The sequence below is a fragment of the Eulemur rufifrons genome, chromosome 16, assembly GCF_041146395.1.
Source record: "Eulemur rufifrons isolate Redbay chromosome 16, OSU_ERuf_1, whole genome shotgun sequence".
Classification (NCBI taxonomy): domain Eukaryota; kingdom Metazoa; phylum Chordata; class Mammalia; order Primates; family Lemuridae; genus Eulemur; species Eulemur rufifrons.
Genome location: NC_090998.1, coordinates 55,521,570 through 55,545,824, shown reverse-complemented (window position 1 = coordinate 55,545,824; position 24,255 = coordinate 55,521,570).

Genomic DNA, 24,255 nt, shown 5'->3' with positions numbered 1-24,255 from the left:
CACCCAGGCTAGAGTAGATTGGTGTCATCATAGGTCACTGCAAGCTCAAACTCCAGGGCTCAAGTGATCCTCTCACCCTAGCCTCCTGAGTAGCTGGAACTACAGATGCGTACAACCACATCCCTTCCATTGTTTATTCTGAGTTCTTCCTCATATTGGATTGAAATCTGCCTCTCTCTACCCTCAATTAATTGTTTCTGATTCAATTTATACAGCATGTATCTAATCCCTATTCTCTATAAAACATCTTCATCCATATGAAGAAAGCTATTTGATTAATCAAATAGCTTTAAGCCTTCTTGTTTCTTCTCTTCTGTTTTCAATATAGCCAATCCTTTCAACCACTGTTCAAATTATATGGATCCCAGATCATTTAATATCTTGGTCATCTTAGAACTTAAATGCAGTATTTTGTATTTATCACTGAATCAAAACAATTTAAAATTTTCTTATTGTAAAATAAAATAATTTTTAAAATCAAAATAATTTTCCAGGTTTAACTTACGTTGAGATTTAAGGAGTACATGGTAAATTTTAATGGATACAGTAAGTAGGTTGGCATACTTTTGAGCATAGAGTGAGTAAATACAGACGTGAAAATACCAGGTTTTAGTTCCTGCAGCCTGAAAATGTGACCTTATTTGGGAAAAGGGTCTTTTTAAATGTGATTAAGTTAAGGACCTTGAGATGGGGAGATTATCTGGGGAGACTATATGGCTGGGCCCTAAGTGTAATCACAAGTATCCTTATAAGAAAGAAGCAAAGGGAGATGCTTCCCACCCAGAGGAGGAGAAGGCAATGTAATTTTGGAATCAACAGAGATTGGAGTGATGTAGCCATAAGCCAAGGAATGCTGACAGACACCAGAGCTAGAAAAGACAAGGAGACCCTAGAACCTCTAGAGGGCATGCAGCCCTATAGACATCCTGGTTTTGGCCTAGTGAAACTGATTTTAGACTCCCAACTTCCAGAACTGAAAGAAAATAAATGTGTGTGGTTTTAAGCCACCCAGTTTGTGATAATTTGTTACAGCAGCCATAGGAAACTAATACTTAAGTAGATTGGGAAAAAACAAGTAGCGTACATTATAGTTCAAACATTGAAAGAAAGTCAGGTCAATTCTCAGATAGATTCTATGCTCTTAAGAACTTAGGTCAGTCTTAGAGTTAACTACGATTTGTCTGTATAAACTTGATAGAGAATACTATAAAGAACTAGAACTCCAGTTCCTCCTTAGATAGGAAGAACTGCAAAAATGTGAGGACTCCTCAGTGAGTAGATAACTCAAAATAGATTCCTGACTGTTGAAGGTTGAAGCGTGATAGGGTACAAATTCATGTAGCTCCTTTGCACCAAAAACAAGCCCCCTGCAAAAACTCCCAAGAATAATTATACAGGTGAATTGTACAAGTTAACAATGAACACATAGCACACTATCAGATGGGAAAAACTGCCACAGAGAGGTAATACAGAGCTCTAATAGTTTCTGTAAGAGGAGAAGAACAACCTCACAGGTTTTGTGGTAGTTATGAGGTTGAGTTTATGGACTACTTCTAATGTATGTTTAGTCCTAGTTTTTTGAATGGCTCCTCCTTTCTCACCCTGTTCTTCTACTATTTTTGTGAATAAAGACCAATCTCATAGTCTTGAGTCCAGAGATCTTGATTATTGAATTTTTATGAAATTCCTAAAGTTGAGGAGTCAGATAATCCTTATTTTTCATTGGGAAATGAAGAATTGTCAGTAGCCTTTGTATATCTTTGGTTCATTCATTCTTCATTCATTCATTCACCATTGAAAAATATTTATTCAGATTCTACTATGTGCCAGTCACTATACTACAAATGTGATCCAATCAGATATGGCCTCTGTCCTCATGCAGTTTATGATCTAATGAGAGCCACAGTTGATTAAAACAGTTATAATAAAGTATGGTAAATGATACTATACAATATGTACGTGGAACTATAGAATCACATAGGAGTAGCACATTCTAGGAGAAGATAAGTCAGATCAATGTACACATTTATTTATCTTTAATTTTCTTAACAATTCAGCAGATTTGACTCAGTTTTCTTTCATGGTACATGTTCCTCTCTTGGCTTCCAGGTTATCAAAATCTGCTTTTCTTCTACTTCATTGGATGCTTCTTTTCCAACTCTTTGCTGGTTCCTCCCTCTATTGTCAACTTTTAAATGTTAGTGGGATTCCAGACTCAGGTCTCTCCAATAAATTTCTCTCCCTGGGTGATCTCATCCATTCCCATGGCTTGAAATATTTTCTCATATTAATGATTTTTAAACTTATATCTTTCACTCCTCTTCTCTCTCCTGAGCACCAGATGTGTTTAGGCAACTGCCCACTTAACATCTTCACTTAGGTGTCAAATAGACATCTCAAACTCAAAGTGTTTAAAATCGATCTCTCAATTTCCCTCCAAAAGCTGTTCCTCCTCTGGCTTTTCCCATCTCAGTCAACAGTTATATTTTGCATATATTTACTGAAGCTAAAACTTAGCCAACATCTTCTTGTTTTCTCATACTCCCCGCGTCTGATCCACTACTATGTCCAGTCGACTCCACTTTCAATATAGATCTTGAATCCATCAACTCTCCATTTCCACTAATACTCTAAGCCACTGTCAACTTTTTCCTGGGCTATTACAATAGCCTTCTTCTCACTAGTCCCCCTGCTTTTACTTTTGCCTCACCACCTACTGCAACCTATTCTCCAAACAGTACCCAGAGAGATAAAAAAAAAAAAAAAAAAAAACCTAAAACAAAACTAAAATTCCTTACCATGACCTATAAAGTCCCCACATGATCAGGATGTTGCCTACTTTCCACCTTCTTCTCATGCCATCCTCCCCTTCCATCACTATCCTCCAGCCATGCCTCCATTTGGTTCCTCTTATGTGCCTAGTTCTTTCCCACCTCTGGGTTCTTGAGTATGGTTCCTTCTCTCTGGAGTGTTCTACCCTCAGCATTTATTACAGCTAGCTCAGTCTCAATGTTCTTCAGATGTTACCTTGAATATCACTTCCTCAGGGAGGTTGCTGCCCTCACTATGCTTTCTAAAGTTACTTTGATTTCTTCATATTTTTTATCATATTCCCAATATTTATTTGTTTTCATGTTTTAAAGCTTTATCAGATACTTTGATGCCTGGGATAATATTGACTCTTCAGGGCCCAGCACTGTGTCCAGCATATAATGGTCACTCAATAAACATTTGTTGCATGAATTGGGGCAGGATATTTTGACACTTTAACCTATGAGTTTTTCTTCCTAACATTTCTATGGGCCATGAGGCATCCTATAAATTTCAAGGGAGATTTTGACAGAACACAGTAGAACAAAGATGTTAGTGGATTTTGATTTTCAGAACCCCAAGCCACCTGTATTTAAAGCTTGTTTAAAAAAAAAAAAAACATAAGCAATCAGAATCACTGTTTGACTAATAAATACTAGTCAAGGAGAATTAGAGGGAAAGCAAGAGAGTTAGACACTGATAATGTTCCTGTGACAGATACTGTATGTTGCTCAAACGTTCCAACCTCTTCTGTCTTACATTCCACTACTATAGAAATAAAAAAGAGAAACACTTGACTTCATAGCCTTGGAGTTACAGCAGTCATATTGCAACTATGAAGATAAAAATCATGTGCTAAGGATGTCAGAGCAGAAAGATAGAGGTGGTCTTGAGTAGACATCTTAATCCTGCATTGCCTATCTCTGGACTTGTTTTTGGAGAAGACAAATACCTAACTTATATAATTTACAGCAGTAGGATTGTCTATTATTTGCAGCCCAATATATTCATAATGATGGTATCCCAGATAGTTTTGGAGAAACCAAGATCAAAGGAAATATAGTTGTCCCTTCCTCAGTGAAGCCCAAGAAGGTAACAATTTTTCTGAAGCTCACTTGTGTCTAATATAGACCAGGAGGCACAAAGTAAAGAGGACTACATGGAATACCTAGACAAAAGCCTGGAATAGGCTTACAGAGTTTCCACAATGCCAGTTCATTAAGAGTCTTCAAATGTTTCTTGTAAGCTGCACAAGACTTTCCTGATTTAAGTGTTGAAATTCCCATATTTTGGGAAACATCTCATTCCTGGGCAAACTACGGTGATTGGTCACCATAGTTGAAGGACTTTGCTGCTGGAACAAGGCAGACACAACAGCACTTGAAGGTTGAGTGGGTATAAAAATGTGGATAGAGGGTGGATGCCAGCATATTAAGATGATGATAACTGAGATATCCCACCACTTAGCATCTTGGAACTTCATAAGTCACCCAAAACACAGATACAACATGGGCAAGATGTGGTGGAGACTCTGAATTGATTAAGATTATCCACATTAAAATTTAGTTTCTATTGCCCAGTGGAATAGGAGCAAAACAATTTAGTTCAATTATTTTATTTTATTTTATTTTTATTTTTGAGATGGGGTCTCACTATATTGCCCAGGCTGGTCTTGAACTCCTGGGCTCAAGTGATACTCCCACCTCAACCTCCCAAGTAGCTGGGACTCCAGGCATGTGCCACCACACTTAGCTAATTAAAAAAAGTTTTTTTTTAGACATGAAGACACTATGTTGTCCTGGTTGGTAAGTTCAATTTTAGAAAAGTAAGATTTTTTTTCTAAGAAAACTCCCATACCTGAATTTGTGGACCATTAGAATGAAAAAAAGGTTTGAATATTGGAGGACTAGGACTCAGAGAAGGAAAGGCATAGGTATTTAGATTTCAAGGCAGAGCACACCACTGTTAGGTAGATAGCAAGGCATTCCAGGTCTCCTAGGGATGAAAGTGGGTGCTGTGGCCCCATCTTGGTCCTGCCCCACTCTAATCTCCTGAGCAACTGCCATACCTGGGGAGGAAGGACTACCCTACAAATCTGCCAATCATGCCTTAGCATGCCAGCTGCAAAAGAATGCAGAGGACCCTCTAGCCCATAGGCCAAGCAGCATAGGTACCATAGAGTCTGGAAATTGACCTAGAACAATCCACAGGTGTAGTAATGCAACTCCCAACTGTCCGATCAAAGTGGTTCCATGGTGCCATCTGAGCCCCTAGGGAGGTACCAATCCTGCACTATAAAACAAGATGCAGACCTTAACCAAGGCCCTTTTTGCACCCTTTCTTTGGCTCTCCCTTTGCTGCGACAATGGGTCAGGTCATCAGTGTCATATATATAATGCTCTGTAAACCTATATCTTGCTCTTGCCCTATAATCCTATCCTCTCCTCAATATACCTTATTTTCATGCTTGCCTAACTCTGGCGTGTCTGGTCATTCTTCAGCCACAGGGGCGTGCCAAGAACCGACATCTCAGACTAAAACCTGACACCATGAAACAAGTACCAAGGAGGAGATGAGCATAGTTGAAGAACTGAAAGTAGATGAAGCTGGAGTATAGGTTGCAAGTCAGAGGAGTGGTGAGAGATGAATATTACGAGGTAAATAAGGTCATATAGGACCTTGAAAGTCACGATGGAGTTTTATAATAGGAACAATGAGAACTCTCTTAGGACAGTATGACACACAGTATGGTCTGCAGAGCAGCAGTAGCTAGAAGCCTGTTAGAAATTCAGATTCTTTGTTTTGCCATTCTTCCAATCCCATTAAATCGGAATTTCTAAAGCAGGATCCAAGAAGAATCTTTGTTTTCACAAGCTCTCCTTATGATTCTTATCCATGTGCGTAGTTTGTAAAGTACTGACTGAGGAGATAGAGTTACCAAGACGTGGGGAGCAATGGTTAGGCAAAGTGAGAGAGAGGAATCTAAGATGAATCCTGCATTTCTGGCTTAGGCAACTGGTAAAGGGTGATGACTTTAATTGAAATAGAAAACACAGGAGAAAAAAAATGAATGTTTTGATTGTACTTTTTTAGTTTTGGACATTTTGATTTTGAAGTGCCTGAGGGATTCCCAAGTAGAAATATCTAGTAGGTAATTGGCTTTATGGACCAATAGTTTAGGAGAAAGATCTGGCCTTAAGGCAAGGACAAGGGCATCATCAATGCGCAGGGAGAGAAGTAGCTTCCACAGGAGTAGATGAGGTCACTCAAGGGAGAGTGTGTGAAGTGAGAGGGTCGGAGGGCCTGGGACAGAGCCCTGGAGAACACGGATTTTTAAGGGATGGGCAGAGAAACAGGAGCTGCAAAGGGACATCCAAAGAAATAAAAGGAAAACTAGAATTCATGTCAAGGAGAAGAGAATGTCTTAAAAAGAGAATCAGGCAATGCTTTGGAGAGGTCAAGTTATATTTTTAAAAGCCAGTCTAATTTAGCAGGGGGGGTTGTATACCAACTTTAGTGACACTAATGTTAATAAGTTCTGATAACCCCCTACTATGGGACCGGCCAGAGAGGTCAAGTTAAATAAGGACTGGTAAGTGTCTACTGGTTTAACTACAAGATAGTATTAATAATTGGAGATCTAGGTTAGACCAGTTTCTTCTCAGTCTTATGTGTGAATTAAAACAAAAAAAGTACAGTTTCAATAAGGTGATAGAAGTGGAAATAAACTTGAAATGCTCGGGAACTAACTAAAGATGGTTGATTTAGCCCAGTGGTTCTCACTCAGGGGTGAGTATACTCCCCAGTGAACATCTGGCAATGTCTGGTGATATTTTGACTACTGCCTTTTCATGGGTAGAGGCTAGGGATGCAGCTAGATATTCTACAATGCACAGGACAGCACTCCATGACAAAGAATTATCCAGCCCCAAATGTCAGTGATACCAAGGTTGGGAAATCCTGTTTAAGCCTAATAAAGTATGTATATTTTTGCAGCCCATCATAAATATAAGTCCACTGGGTGTATTATATTCTAAAGGCAAACAGAGTAGTAGAATAAGTAGTAAGAGAACGAGAAACTCAAGAGCTCAGGAAACTATTTCCAACTTTGCCACTATTATTTATGCATATCTTTTACACAGTCATTTAAATATTTTCTCAGCTCCATTTCTCCATGTAGAATTATCTTGTATCCCCACATTTTTAATCCTCCATTGAGCATTGATTCCTTTTAGTAACTGTTACAGGGAATAATTCTTATTCTAATTAGGTTTCTCCTTAAGACAAAAGGGGAATTCAAAAACAGTTCTATAACTACTTGGATAAATTCTAGTGCTTACAGATGTGCTCTTTTTGTATAGCTTTTCTACAAATACAAGAAGTTTGGGTTAATATACTCTAATATGCAATCATTTAAAAAAAGAATTCAGCATTAGGGGCTAAAGCGGAGGGAAAAACAGGAGTACCATAAAAGAGAGAAACCTGAAGAAAAACAAAACATGATTCCTGCAGCTTCCAGAGGGGAGGGAGCTGAAATCTGGAGCTTGCCAGCAAGGCAGGAATTTTCAGTAGAGTCTAATATGCTCTCCTCATGGGGCAGGAATTATGTCTGTCACATTTTTGTATGTCCAGATCCTTGAATGTAATTCTCAGTTAATATGTATTAATTGGAACAAATGAATGAATGGAGCCAGGCCTATAAAATACTGTATATTGGAAATGAGGTTTGAGAAATGTCTTTGGGCATATGGGACATTGTTACATAAAAATTTACTCAAAACGTTTTCCATTTTAAGCATCTAATAGGAATAGTAAATAACAGAGAATAATAGCTAACAACTAATGAGAACTTTCTATGAACTGATCTCATTTATTCCTTTATTCGTTCATTCAGCAACATTTGTTGAGTGCCAGGCAGGAAGTCTCTGTCTTTATGTAGCTCATATTCTAGTGTGAGAGGTAACACAAAAACAATTGCAATAATGTGTTGTGGTCAGGTATGATGCCAACCCCCAGCATCCACACCACCTTCTCCTTTCAGTGCAGTCCCTGACCAGGCACCCACCCTTTCTGGTGCAGCGCAGGTGACCACAGCTTCAGGTAAGTTCTAATCTTATCTCTCTGTGGTTCTTTGTAGCTTTCGTAGCCACTATTTGTCCACCTGAAGCAACAGTTACAATGCTTCTCACTGGCAAAAACAAACACCCAAAACCAAACCAAAACCAAACCGGAGCTGTAAGTGTAAGCATTGGCCACAAGGGGGCACTAGCAGCTCAATGAAATTTACCAGGTTGTCCACTGTACATTCAAGGCTGCAAAATTTAGACGTCCTTCAACAGTAAAAAGAAGAAAACTATCTGGAGATTTTCTTCTGAGTTGTAGAAAACAAGAACATTCCAAAAGCCTATGTCTCTTGGATGGAAGAGGGAGGAAGGTACAGTTCACAAGCCATCTATCCCTAGGGTGACAGATGTTAACTGAAAGTGTCTCAAAAAACTTTACATACTCTTGTCAAAAAAGGAATTTAAGTCCAACATTCAGATTCTCGGATCCTACCAGTTTTTACCAAAAAAAAAGAAAATACAATCTCAAGAGTTACAAAGGGAGGCCAAGTACAGAAGCCAAAAATATTGTTTAACTGTAAATATGCTCCATGGTGTCCATGGGGGATTGACTCCCCGCAGATACCAAAATCCATGAATGCTCAAGTGATTTATATAAAATGGTGGCATATTTGCATATAACCTATGCATAGTCTTAGGTATACTTTAAATCATCTCTAAATTACTTATAATACCTAATGCAGTGTAAATGTTATATAAATAGTTGTTATACTGTATTGTTTAGGGAATAATGACAAAGGAAAAACTCTGTACATGTTTAGTACAGACACTTTTTCCCCCTTGGATATTTTCTATTCTCATAATCCCTTGAATATGGAGGGCTATTTTTATACTTGCATTTATAACTTTTATTTTGAAATAACCAGAGCATGAGGCATACCTAATTGTATCAAAGTGTATGTTTGACATTATTGGCAATAGAATGTATACCAGCAATTTCTAAATTACTAAAAAGGTTCAGTTCAGAATGGCAACAGTCTCACTGAGTCAGTCTGCAGTATGTGCATTTTTAAAAACTAGATGTCAGCAGTTATATGGAACTAGAAATTCTAAAGAGATTCGTCCACTTAATCTAGACCTGAATGCTTATACTTTTCCATTTTCTTGAGAAATAAATCAGTGTAGAGAATGGAAAAGTCTCTTAACAGAGAAATTGCTTTGCCCTGGGGAAATAATGTGGTTGAGATTTCTTATGAGAGACTTGTGATGTTGAGATGGAGAGCTTTTGGATAGCTGTGGTCTAATGGGAAGTTTGTAAGTACAGGTATATACTGAGAATGAAAGCATTCATTCTTATTTGAGTGTTTTCTCCTGTTAGCTACTCATTCCTACTTGGTAAAGGTCTCAATTAAAATCTTACCATTCTTCTATACTCCTTTCTAAGTACTTCCTAGCATGTATCATTGAGTATTATAATTATCTATTTATTTATCAGTACAAACCTATAAACTCTACACTAGTAGAGCTCTGCCTATCTTGCTCACCATTATATCCTATGTCTAGAATAATGACTAGAACATGGTTGGTGCAAAATAAATGACCAAAGTACCAGCTTTCTTATGCATTTATTTTCAATATTTTCTTTGCCTTTGTATAAACTTTCAATTCCTTGAACCTCCAAGTGCACCCCTCCTCCCCAGTCTATGTATCAGCCCACTCTTGGTTTCTTTCCATCCTCCTCCCAACTTCTAGCTCCCCCACACTCCCACGCTCCTCACCATCAGGTTTAGACACTGTATTGAGCATCTAAATTCTTACTAGCATCCTTGATTATCTTATATCTTTAAATATCCACTGCAACATTACAAAACACCAACCTTTAGGTGAACCTCTGGAAAAACTCTCTGAGCCACCTGGATTTTGTGTATCAATACAAATTCATAGTCATCAACTATATTCTCAGGGTTACCTGTCAGTCCCTTTATTCTTCTGGCTTCAGCTTCCTCTCTTATCCCCCTTCATCACTATTACAAACTTTCCTCAGTCTCCTTCTGGTAATAATTACAGTTGTTCATAGTAGTCTCTTATTATTCTTTAGTGTCTGTGGATCTGTAGTGATCTCCCCTCTTTTGTTCTTGATATTGGTTAATATATATTCTCTTTTTCTTGCAGTCTAGCTAGAGATTTATCGACTTTATTTATTTTTCTAAGAACCCATTTTGGTTTCATTTTCTGCATTATTAACAATTCTATTTGGTAGGTACTATTGGTATCATCCCCAAGTTACAGGCAAAAAAAAAAATGAGGGACAGAGAGGTTAAGTAATTTGACTTACACTAAGAAACATTAGAGCCAACTTCCAAATGCAAGCACTAGAGCTCCAGATATTAATCCTACACTACCTCGCTTCTCCACCTTTAAAGGGGTCTTCCATTTCAAAGTGACATTTCAAGAAGGATATCTTCATCTATTATCTCTACTTTTTCACTCCTTAACTACTCCATCCGCTCCCATAGCACTATTCTGGTATAATTAACGATGACCTTCATATTGCCAAAAGACATTTCTCAGTTATCTCTCTGGCCTTCTCTGCTGCGTTTGACTTGACTAACCACTTCCCTCTAAACACCTAACTCTTAGGTGTTTCTTCTTTGTGCTCCCATAACACATTCTTATTTTTGCAGTTATATAAAGTCTCATGATTAAATGTTCAAGAGTGCTATGGTCTGAATGGGTCCCAAAATTCAAATGTTGAAACTTAGTCGTTAATGTGATAGTAAGAGGTAGAGCCCTCATGGATGGGACTAGAGCCTTTGTAAAAGGCCTTGAGAAAATAGGTACACTTTCTTCTGCTCTTCTACCATGTGAGGACACACCGTTTGTTCCCCTTTTGCCCTTCCATCCCTCTGCCATGTGAAGATACCTAGTTAGTGCCATCTATGAGGAACATGTCCTCACCAGATGCTGAATCTACTGTTACCTAAATTTTAGACTCATCAGCTTCCAGAACTGTGTGAAAGAAATAGCTTTTCTTAATAAATGACCTACTCTGTGGTATATTGTTATAGCAGCATAGATGGACTAAGACAAGGAGCTTGTCTGCTATATTGTAAGCGTATGACATAGCATGCTCCCTGACATCAGAGACGGTTTCCTGTTTATCTTTGTATATCCAGTGCCTACTACAGTGCTAAGCACATTGAAGGCATTAAAAAAATTTTTTTTGTTTTGTTTTGTTTTGTTTTGTTTTGTTTTAAGACAGAGTCTCACTCTGTTGCCCAGGCTAGAGTGCCATGGCGTCAGCCTAGCTCACAGCAACCTCAAACTCCTGGGCTCAAGTGATCCTCCCACCTCGGCCTCCCAGAGTGCTAGGATTACAGGCATGAGCCATGGCGCTCAGCCAAAAAAAATTTTGTTAAATCAATGAATAATTGAAAACTGTTTACTAATAATGAGTATATTATTTGTTGTCACTTCTACTGGGGCAAACACAAAATCCTCTTCAGGCACAGAGCTTATGAGCTATATTATTTATGATTCAGTAAGAAGGAGGTAAAGCTTGGCTGAAACTCAACCATTCTTCTCTTCCCCAATAGGACCCCTTAGGATGCTCTGTAGTAAAAAGGAAAATTAACAAATTTGTCTTCTTTATGGCCTTATAATAATACCCCCAAGTTGGTTTTCATTAGGAAAAACACTGCCAGTGACTATGGGCTTGACAGCATTAATAACATCTTTACTGCCTCCATCCTCATGTGCTTTCTTCATGTTCAGATGCAAAGGACCTTCCATTAACCATTCTCATACACTTAACTTTGTAAGTTCAAGAATATCAGGGACTGCTACAAAGAATCAGTTTGATTATTACATCAAAGTCAGACTTCTGCTTACATACATAAAGAAATTTCTCTGGGACTCCCTTCCCCCAACTAGAAAACTGGAAAAAAAAAAAATGAAACAACTGGACAACAGGCAGCACAGAACTATGATCTTTGAGTAAATGGAAACAATCTAGATGAGAACTATGATTGCCCTGGTTTTCTTTCTGGGGACAATTTCTAACCACACTTCAGGAAGATCTTGTTGAGAAGACTTTGATTGAAATTCAAGGATTCTGAGGCAGCTAAAATTTGTGGGACAGCAAATAACAGAGAAAGGAGCTAGAAAAATAACTCCAGAAGTTTGAGATGCTCAGTTAAATATACTTGAGGATCCCTCCCTTGAATCTTTGGGACTAAATTCCAATCTGCATGTGAGAAGGGTGAAACCTCACAAAGTTTGGCAAACAACAAAGGCTGAAGAAAGATCATTTACAGAGGAACTATGATGTAGGAAACTTCTAGAGCTCACAAACCCTGGGGATCATTTTAGTGGCCATCAGACAGAGTGGAGAGACCTCATTGAATAAATGGTTCATTCACTAGCAATCCCAGAGGGTTCCACCTTAATAGTGGAGCTAAACTAGTTCTATAGTAAAGGATACCTACACTCACCTTGTAACACTTAAAATCAAATTTTTAAAAGATGAATTTGATCCAAAAGTAACTTAGCTATCTACCAGGACAAAGTTCAATACTCCTTAAAGGAATACTATTAATGTAAAAAATTTTAAGGACTATTACTAAAACAGTTATGAATGTGAAATCAGAGTTCAGGGAGATTGAGGCTGCTAGAAATTGTGAAACAGAGAACTAGAGAGTAGGGCACTGTACAAAGAGACACTTCTAAAGAATTATAGAAGGGTTCTGTACTGATTTGCAGGTAAGTGAGAGGAATCTTGGAAATAGACACTGAAAAGGAGTAAGCACAACAATTACTGGCATTAATACAGGGAATAGTTTCTGTCCCCACCAGTCAGAATGGAGAAACCTCATCATATATAGGGCATTGGGTACAGCCTTCAGAAAATCAAGCCTTAGTAGTTAGGATAAATAGCCCAGAGTAAAGTCTGCTATAGACCTGCCACAATAAGTGTATTAACAAGCCTCAAATGAATCAAACTGATTCTCAAGTATATTTAACTGAGCATCAGAAGAAAATTCTTTAAAAGGATACAAAAATGCAATACTTCACAATGTAAAGTTCACAATGTCCAGCATCTAATAAAAAATTACTAGGCATGTTGAGAAGCAGAAGATATGATCCATAATTAGGAGAAAAATCAGTCAATAGAAACAGGACCAGAAATAACAGCGATGATAAAGTTGACAAGCAAAAACATTAAAATAGCCACTACAAATTTTTAAAATATTTGGCTGGGCATGGTGGCTCACATCTATAATTCAGCACTTTGGGAGGGTGAAGTAGTTGGATTGTTCCAGGACAGGAGTTCCAGACCAGCCTGGGCAACATCGCAAGACCTGATCTCTACAAAAAACTAAAAAAATTAGCCGGGTATGGTGGTATGTGCTTGTAGTACCAGTTACTTAGCAGGCTGAGGCTGGAGGGTTGCTTGAACCCAGAAGTTTTGAGTTTACAAAGCTATGATTATGCCACTGCACTGTAGCCTGGGTGACAGAGCAAGACTCTGTCTCTTAAAAAAAATTTTTAAATATGCTCATGGAATTAAATGAAAATATGAACATAAGAAGGAGAGAAATGGAAGATATAAAAAGATATTAATGGGCTGGGCATGAAGGCTCATGCCTGTAATCCTTTTGTTTGCATTTGTTTGATATCTTTTGCCTATTCCCTTGTCAAGTTTATCGTTTTGACCAAGCTTCTTTTAAACAACCTTTGTCTTTAAACTTAAATTGAGTACAATAACTCCTACACTAGATTTTATTTCTTCATTCATACTTCGTATGTAGTATTTGTTTTACTTTTCTACACATCCTTTTGCATATTTTAGCTAGTTTGATCATATTTATTTCACTTTCCTCTCCCTTCTTTTGAATAGTTCTATTAAAACTTTCCATTACATTTTATAGTTAAAGATACATTTTTCTATGATTATTTGGAAACAAAATACCAAATATTTCCCCCTTTGAGGTACTCTGTTTCTTCTCTACTTCTACCAATATGTTAAAATCTTTTTTTTTTTTTTTTTTTTTTTTTTTTTTTTTTTTTTTTTGAGACAGGATCCTGCTCTCTTGTGCAGGCCGGAGTGCAGTGGGGCTCACTATAGCCTCAAACTCCTGGGCTCAAATGATGCTTCCACCTTAGCCTCCTGAATAGCTGGGACTACAAGTGCTTGCCACCACACCAGCTAATTTAAAAAACTTTTCTTAGAGAGAGAGTCTTTCTATGTTGTCCAGGCTGGTCTTGAATTCCTGGCCTCAAAGGATCCTCCCACCTTGGCCTCCTAAAGTGCTGGGAATATAGGTGTGAGCCACAGCTATTACAATCTTTAGAATAATTCTACTCTCTTTCTCTTTCTTCTTTCTACCCTTGAGAAACTTTTAATTCCTCTCTTCTTGCACATTCCTTTTTAAATTTTGGGAGTTCCACACTTTTAGTACTAGACTCAGAGTTTCCTTCTTCCAAGTTTCCTTATTTATATTAAACATGCTCAAATAGTCTACCCTTACCCACTTACATATAACTATGCATATGCAAAGTATATAGTTCATTCTATTTTTCCTCTCATTTCTCACTATTTTGAGGTGCTTATACAGATTTGTCTTTACTACCTTTCTCAGAAGAGTCCTGTGAGTGATCTATGCTCTGAATTATTGCACATTCTCAAAGATCTTTCTTACCCTTGACAGGTTAATTACATCACAGATAAGAAAAGAAGCTTGTCTTTTCTCTCCCTAAAGATGCTACTGTACTACCTTCAAGCTTCCAGCATTATAGATAAGAAGTCCAATGCAAATCTGATTCCTTTTCTATTTCAGCAACTTTTTCTTTCTAAATAAAGCAAATAATGTTTGCTTTTCAATGTTCAGGAATTTTAAATGGTTGTGTGTGTGTTTTTTCTCATCAATTTAGTTTACCCTGGAATTCCAGCAGCTCTTTTAATTTACATAGTTAGGTCTTTAGCTCTCATGCAATGTGTTTCTTTTCTCTGTCTAGAATGCCTATTGCTCATATATTAGACCTCTTGACTTTTTCCTTCAGTTGCTTTTCTCTCCTAATTTCCATCTCACTTTGTTTTTACTGTGTGCTTTGAGAGAGGTCTTGCACTTTACCTTCTAGGCTACTACAGTGACCTACTTCTTTTTCAGTTTATCTACCAACATATTATTACTGGAAAACTTGGCACTTGTTCATGAGGCCGAATAAGAAGGAGGACAAGTGGTTTAGGGAGGAGGAAAGAGAAGTTTTATTACTTTGCTGGTAAAGGAGGAAAAATGGTAGATCTTCTTGTGTCAAAATCCAAATTTCTTGCACTTTAGCAGAAATACAGAGCTTTTAAAGGGAGGGCTCCTCAGTTCTGGGCTATTGTGGTTAACTATTCTAATCATCCCATCTCCGCCAAAGACAAAGCCTGTGAACTCCTCCAGCCACCCACCTGGGGGGCTGTTACTACCTGGGATGGCTGAATTATCTCTTTTAACAAAGGACTTAAGCTGCCTCTGGGATGCAGGCCAGGCTGCAGTTCCCAAAAAGAGTGGGGGAAGTTTTAAAGAGACAGAAAATATCTTTTTTTCTTCAGGCCCTTCCCTTTGTTACAATATTCAGTTGGGGATTAGTGTTTTTTATATTTCTTTTAATTTTTCTTTATAGTTCTTAAATTTCATTGTTTCTTTTTAAAAATATACAATTTAGAGCAGGAGGAAGGGGAGGAGGATTAAAAATACATATATATATAAAATAATTTGTTCTCTTTTGGGGAGGATTATTGTGTTCATAATTTCTTTCCTGGCCTTACTATGTAGAGTATTTCTCTCTCTCTTTTTTTTTTTCCCCTTTCTTTTTTCCCTTCTTTTTAGGGCTCAGGTCTAGTTTTTGGAGGACCTGAATTACAATAAGCAGTTCTCTTCCTTTGTGCTGGCAATGTAGAAAGCAGGAACGTTGGTCACTGCCCTTCTGACTCCATAAATAGAGGTTTTGTAACAAAGCAGATGAGAATGAGGACTTTGGAGCCAGATTTCCTGAGTTCTAATACCAGCTTTTCTGTATATTAGTGATGTGTTCTTGGGCAAATTATTCAAACTCTATGTCTCAATTTCCTTATGTATCCAATGTGGAAAATAAGAAAATTCTTGTGGCACTGTTATGAGAATTAGAAAATTCTACCTTTGTGAAGCATTCAGAACAATTCCTGATAAGCATATTGACTATTTTTAAAAATTCCTTCTGAAAATGGATAAATATGTGTTAGAATAAAAACTGTTAAAACTTTGAGCTTTCTAGCTTCTCTTCTAATGGTTGTCAACCTAAGCTGCACATTTGAATCACAAAGAAGCAGTTAGAAATCCTCCTCCCTCATCTCAGACCAGTTAGATCAAGTCTCTCAAAGGGGAGGGACCAAGGCAGTAGGAATTTTCAAAACCCCCCAGGTGTTTCCTCTTTGCGGCCAACCTTGAGAATCATTGCTTTATTCCCTATGCCAAAAAAAAAAAAAAAAAAAGTGTTTGCCTGTTGATCTACTCTTGCTTTAGTCATTGCAGATGAATTTCCTCAGACAGGTTCTTTTGCTTTGCAGAATACAGATCTTAGAGGACTTCAGAATAAGGCCAAATCTTAGATTCGAGGAAATTTGTAAAAGCTTTCAGTGATTTTACACTGTCCTAAGATAGGGTCCTAAATTCTGACAAGGTAAGGCTCTCTGGAAGTCAGGGTCTCTGTCTGCCTGCTGCTCCCACCTCATTGCATCACTCTCCCTACTGCTCACTAGGTTCCAGTCAAGGCAGCCACTCTTTTGTTAATCCATTCACGTGCACAGAGGGAAGTATAACTCAATGGAAATCAATCAGGGGGGAGGAGGGAGAAGGGGATGGGTAAAAACCTACCTCATGGTTACAATGAACACTATCTGGTGACAGGCACACTTATAACCCTGACTCAAGCATTACAAAAGTGATCCATGTAACCAAAAACATTTGTACCCTGGTAATACTTTGGGAAAAAAAGAAATGCCACCCTTCCCTTTCTTTAAGATGCCAAAGTCTTAGGGCTTTGCTGCTGGCTGTTTCTTGTTCCTGGAATGCTCTCTACACCCCACCTTCTACCACCACCCTTTACCTAGCCATTGCTCACTACTGTATAGACACAGTCTACTAAAACTCACACAAGGAAAAATAAATAATCCAAATAGGCCTATTTAAAAGATGAAACAATAAAATAATCTTCAAAAATAGAAATCACCAGGGCCAGATAGTTTCATTGTTGAATTCTACCAAGGCTTTAAAGAACAAAAGATACCAGTTTTCTACCATCTGTTAAGAAAACAGAAGGACAGGGAATATTTCCTAACTCACCATTCTGAGAACAGCATTTCCCTAATGCCAAATTACAAGAAAGGAAAACTACGGATCAATATTTCCCATGAACAAAATTTCTATAAGTCAGGAATTCAGGAGCAGCTTAGCTGTGTAGTTTTGGCTTGGAGTCCCTTATTAGGTTTCAGTCAACATTCTGGCCAGGCCGAAGGCTTGATAGAGGCTGAAGGATCTATTTCACATGGTGCTGGTTGTTGGCAAGAGGCCTCAGTTTCTCCCCATATGGGCCTTGCTGCTGATTGCTTAAGTATCCTCATGATATGGTGGCTGCCTTCCCCAGAATGAGTAATCCAAGAGAAGGCAAGGTAGAAGCTGCTTTTATGTCATAATGTCTTTTATGACTTAGCCTCACAAGTCACACACTCATTTCCTCAATGTCCTATTGGTAACACAGACCAGGCCTATTCAATATGGGAAGGAACTATACCTACCAGGTGTCATCTTGGAGGTTGTTTATGACATCATTCAATAGAATACTTTTCAGCAATGAGAAGTGTCAACCGGTAAGAAACAAAACCAATACTGTGGAGCAGCAAACAAAAGAGAAGGCATTTAAATTGGAGTCTTAGGAATTGCAATTCCGGAAACACAGGTCTAGCAGGCAGCTAAATGGAGTTCTGTCCAGGTGAGTTTGGGCAGGGGCTTATAAAGGTTTACTATAAGTTTACATATCTGGCAAGTTTTAGTATAGTCCATGATTGATGATGGCTGGTTAACTGCTTAGGATGTCCTTGGTTGATGATCAATCTAGTTTGGCATAGCTATCTCTCTAGGAAGTTAGTGATCAGGCTCAATATAAACAGCTCAGCTAGTTTTCCAATCTGGCCTAGTTCAACAAATCAAATTCCATCTGGGTGTGTGCATGACTGGGGTCCAATAAGCTTCCCATTCCTTTGTGTAAAAATTTATCTTCCCTTTTGTTTTATAATGCTAATTATAAGAGTATATCTTGTGAAGTCTGCATTAATTGTACACCAGCAAGGTCAGGTCACTGTAACAATCCTGATTATAACTGGGGAGACAAAAGCCTGGTGGTGGTGGGTGGGCAGTGAGAAAACCCTCCAAGAGCCTATTCTAACCTGTCATATTAGTTAGCTACAAATTGGTGAAACTCATCCAGCTCTTATGGAAAGTGGGACAGCAAGCATGGCACAAAGATGGCTCATAGATCATATGTCCTTTCAAGCCAGTTGATGTCCCCTTTCCAGCAGAGAAAAGCTGAGAAGGGAGACCAAAGTGATGGATATTCAGAGAGGACATCCTACTTTTTGCGATACCTCCCATTTCTTCTCTTAAGGGCTCCAAGGCTATGTGGAGGTGAAGGTGGGGGTTGAGAATTAAGGAGAGTAAAGGAATTTGGAAACTGGGCACAGAGGTTATTTCACCATACCCACATCATTCTAAGATCTAATTCTAAATGCAGAACTACATATATCTTTTCACAGATGCCAGTGAACTTTCTGCCAAAAGAACCTTCTAATAAGAATGTGCAGAATAATGTGGTGATACCGTAAAACATAGAGTATATTCTGGGACTGGTAGTAGCCCAGATAGCCTGGATATATGAGGCATGTGTAGGGGAATAACCGTTGATAGGGCTAAAGAGGCATAGGGAGCCTTGTACCTATTAATAGGCACACATTATCTCATTAGAAGAAAAATGATCCCAAAAGCTTAAGAATGGGGTTTTGGTTAATGTGGCTTGGTGTACAAAAAAAAAATTACCTTTCTTACCTCTTGTGAAATGAATTACATGAACACAGTTTATTCATATCAGATTGGAAGTTATCTACCACAAAGAAAACTAAAAAAAATCTGCAAATAATGTGCAAATTAACACACTCTTAAACAACCAATGGTCAAAGAAAAAATCACAAGGGAAATTAGAAAATACTTGGAGACAAACGACAATGTAAACAACATACCAAAACTTATGGGATGCAATGAAATCAGTACTAAGAAGTTTATAGCTATAAATCTGTACATTAAAAAAGATCTTAGAACTGGGCACAGTGGTGTGTACCTATAGTCCCAGCTATGCAGGAGACTGAGATGTGAGGATCACTCCAGCCCAGGAGTTCAGGGCTGCAGTGAGCTATGACTGTGCCTGTGTATGGCCACTGCACTCCAGCCTGGGTGACATAGCAAAACCCCATCTCTACAAATTGGTTGTACCGATTTATATTCCCTGTAGTGGTACAAGAGTTCTAGCTGAACTCCATCTCCAAAAATTTAGTATTTTTGCTGTTTTTCATTTTAGCTATTTTGGTAGGGGTGGTATCCAATGTGGTTTTAATTTGCATTTCCCTGATGACTAAAGAAGTTAAGCACCTTTCCAGATGTTTATTGGCTATTTTGATATCCTCTTTTATAAAGTGGCTGTTCTAGTCCTTTGCTTATTTTTGTATTGGGTTGATGGGTTTTTTCTTATTAATTTGCAGGTGTTTATTTTATAGTCTGAATAGGAATCCTTTGTTGGATATATACACGGCAAGTATCTTCAACCACTCTGTGGGTTACTTATTAATTCTTAATAGTCTTGATGAATTAAAATTAATTTTAATATACTCCAACTTTTCTTTCTAGCTAGCACTTTTGTGTTCTATTAATATTTAGAAAACCGTTCTCCCACTCCAAGATTACAAAGTTGTTCTATTTTCCTCAAAAACTTTATTGTTTAACCTTTCACATTTAGATCTATAATCTATCTAGTTTTGATTTTCTGTGTGGTATGAGGAAGGAGTCAAGATATATATGTATTTTCCCATGTGGATAATGATCCAAAATTTTTTATTGAAAATATTACTGCTTTCCCTCCATACAAGTGACCACTTTTCTTCTCCCTCGTCCCTTTCAGCAAAAATAACCGTATTATTTAATTACAAAAGCAAGGATATTCATTACAGAAGATGTAAAAAAAATAGTTAAAATAAAGATATTAAAACCCCAATAATCCCACCTCCCAGGTATAATTAACACTTCAGTGTATATACATTCGGACCTTTTTTCTATATACCTATGAATTTTTTTTAAACCAAAATGGGACCATATTGTCAATTCTGGATTTTGAACTACTAATAAATCATGAGTATCTTTGATGTCAAATAAATATGCATCTAAAATATTTGTAACTAAATAGTATTCCTTTGTACATTATACTCCAAGATATAATTATTTTAACATTAATTGGCTTTCTCTTGGGCTTTCTCCTTAAAAGAAGTGTAACTAGATTCATCAATTGTGAAGGTGAATTTTTAAACCTGTTGCCAATTGCTTTAGAAAAAACAAAAGTTCAGAGAGCAATTAGAGAGGCTACTGATTGGCAATAGCTCAATTATCCTGTTGCTCTGTTAGCACAATTACCTGTTGGGTTTTTTTTTCCTTCTCTTGGAAAATCTCACTCACTAGCTGAACGAGCTTCGGCTTTGCTATCACAACACAAATAGTAATTCCCCAAATCTCAGTATTTTCTTCTATCTTTATTTCACCTGAATATCTATCACTTGTGCTTTATCATTTAGCCTTTTTGAGCTGTTTTCTCATTGGTACAAAAATGAATAATGTACCTACCTTATAGGGTTGTTGTGAGAATAATGCCTGCTGAAAAATGTTTAAAACAGTACCTGGCACAGAGTAAACTACTACTATTATTATTCCAAAATGCTTTTCCTCTGGAAGACCATATAGACTATGTAGTTTTTTATGTTCTTCAAGATTCATTTCTTATAAGTTGAAAACAAGACACCACTTTTAATCTAAATGGCCAAGATTAAGGAACCAATAATATTTAGTGCTGCTGGGGTTGCAGTGAGACCAGTACTCTTATGCACAGGTGGTGGTTCTAGAACCTGTTGAAATCTTTCCAAAGAACAATTAGGCAATACTCACAATAGCCTTTGATGCAGTAATTCCACAAAGTAGTCAAAGACTTTTCCACAAACCAGTCATCACTGTGCTATCCATTATAACACATAGGGGGGAAAACCCTATAGGCCCTCAAATAAGGCATTAAAGTATGGTGATCCTTAAGCTAGGTTGCTTATTACTGGTGAGTTATTTGTAATGTATTCAAATAATTTTTAATGGCAAGAGAAAATGCTTACACCATGGGGTTAAATGATGAGAGTAAGATGTGAAACTCTGAATACCAATTATGATACTAATTATATAAAAAAACAAAATTCAGATAAAAGATGGGAAAAATACATATACTAAAATAACTGCGTTTGTCTCTGGTCTCTGAATAGTAGGATTCTGACTCTTTTTTCCCTTCTACACTCTTATTTGCTAAATTTTATGTGATCAACTTATTACTTTAAAAATCTGAAAAAAGTTATTTCAAAATCATATGACAGGGCACAGGCTGCATAATTTAAAGAGAAACTGCTTCCAATAATTGAAGAAACAGGCTTGTGAATGGTCAGTATTTGGACACAATTTAGTGTATCACTTTAAGGGAAAAAAACTGAGGAATTAACCTTGTTCAATACTATCTTAGCAGTTCATTATAAAGACCAACTTTAAGAACAAATTTTATTAAAACTATAATTGAATTACTACAATGAACATTATACAGATGATACCAACAGAAATGTGGGAAACTACATCCACAGCATACAGTTTCTGATGAGTTTATTCTTTGATAATCATAGATGTTACCATCACTTTTAAAACCATAGCTTGATGAGATCAAGAGGAAATAGAATCACTATTATTATTCTGACCTCACAAATGGACTTTAAAATCATATTTAGTCCTAAAGAAAAGTTTAGAGCCTTTTGTACACTGGCTAGTGTCTTTGCAATAGGGAAAATGGTAGTTTAAAGAAATAGGTTAAGAATTAATACATCGAAGTTATTTATTCAATGATTGTTTACTCTGTGATAACTGCTGTGGTGAAAGTGTATAATGTGTAGAAAATAGCCAATTCAGCCTGAAAGGGTCTGGAAAAACTTCTGAGAGGAAGTGCTATTGACCTGGTTTTTGAAGGATCAATAAAAGGGAAGAGGAAAGAATTCACTGACATAATGGATGGTACAGGCAAAGGAGAGGAAGGATTAAAGAGTTGGAAAAGATTATATTCACTCATATTGAGATGGCATATGTATTTTTTAGCTTCAAGTCTGGGTAATGGGCTAAGAAGATTTCTTAAGGTTCTTTATTCTAGAATTCTATGACAATGTGTTGAAAATTTTGACATGCAATAAAGTGTTTCCTTTGTAAAATTACATATGCAAGTAGCTAAGCATGATCAGAAGAATTTCAAAAATCTGCAAAAATCCAGTCTCAAAGAAGATTCACTACATGGGCAAGAAGATACATGATACTTATGTTAATTTTTGCAACAACTGGAAAGCAAAAGTATCAAAAGATTCCTTTGAGTATCCACTGTTACTATTCAGTATATGATACTAAAATTCCACTTTACTCTTTCAGTTCATTGCTTATAAGTTAATTTGTAAAAAGAAGGAATACCATTTAAAATAATATGGAGGGGGCAGATGGGAAAGGGGTAATTCCAAGAGATGGTTTTGTTTACTTTGAACATTTTTTTGATTAATAGAAGAAATTCATTTGTAGACTTTTTAGAAAAGTACTTAAAATCAGTTTTGTATATATATTTTTAATAGCTTTGAGATATAATTCATGTAAATACTTAAAATTATTTCAACAAAAATTTAAAACATGTATACTTTCATTAGATACTACAATAATGTTTTGGTGTACATCCTTCTAATCTTTTTTCCCAGATTTTTCTAGGATGTAAGCACCTGACTAGAAGCAGCTTAAAAAGACAATACTAATTATAACCATTTCATTGATTTTAAAAGTGTGTTAAAATACACTTAAAACAAGTATTATGTACAAAATATCCTAAACTCATATAAGTAATTATCTTGAGGATAATAGGAGGGGGCCAGGGTTGCTGACAGAGTTGTGGGGGCAAAAGACTATTTTACCTTTAATGTTGTAATTTCTAAAAAAGAATAGATTTAGTGTATTACTTAAATAATTAAACTTAATAAAATTGAAATAAAATCCAAGCTTAAAAAAAGAGTTGCCACATTCATAAAATAAATTTTGAAGGGGATAGTTATGATGAATGGAAGAGAATTAACATTTAGTCTTTTTTTTGTTTTGTTTTCTTTTAAGTAGAGACGAGGTTTCACTCTTGCTCAGGCTGGTCTCGAACTCCTGAGCTCAAGCAATCCTCCTGCCTCAGCCTCCCAGAGTGCTAGGATTATAGGCGTGAGCCACCACACCCGGCCAACATTTAGTCTTGGCAGGAAAAATAGTTTTAGGAGCCTTGCCCTGCCACTCTTTCACTTCTTCTATAATAATTTACTAACTCATTAGTTTTAAAGCATTAATATTGTTTCACATGATTGAGAAATGTTGAAATCATCCCCAGAAATTCAGGTAGCCAAATTTGTTTTTTATTTTTTATACCCTTCCAGGAATTTGTTGCTGATTATCAACTTGCAGTGACTCTTAAAAGAAACACTGATTAGAGTCAAACAACTTAATTCAACAAACACACATTAAACACATGCATTTTAAAAATATTTAAGACCACTTGGAGTTATAGTACAGATACTCTATAAAGAGATTAAATAAGCTGCATAATTGTGTTTTCATTTTTAAAGCACACACAATTCACCTTGGATTTGGTGGTTTAGTATAGTTTATGCTGACTGTGATGGCACTAGGAACGTTAGATAAAACATCAGGAAGATCAGATGACTGGGCCCTAGTATACCTACTGTGCATAACAGGTAGCTGCTATTCATATTGCAGGCATGTGGCAAAGTTTAAAACCTCTTTTTTCACATGATTTCTCTCTACACTGGGCCTTTATCTAATTATAGTGGGGTTGGCATTTATGCAGCCAGCATCCTAAACGTATAGCTGCTAGAAACAAGAAAGAGATACATGAGGTACAGATAACTCAAGTAATGAGAAAAGCTAAGAATAGAATGACCTGCTGTGTC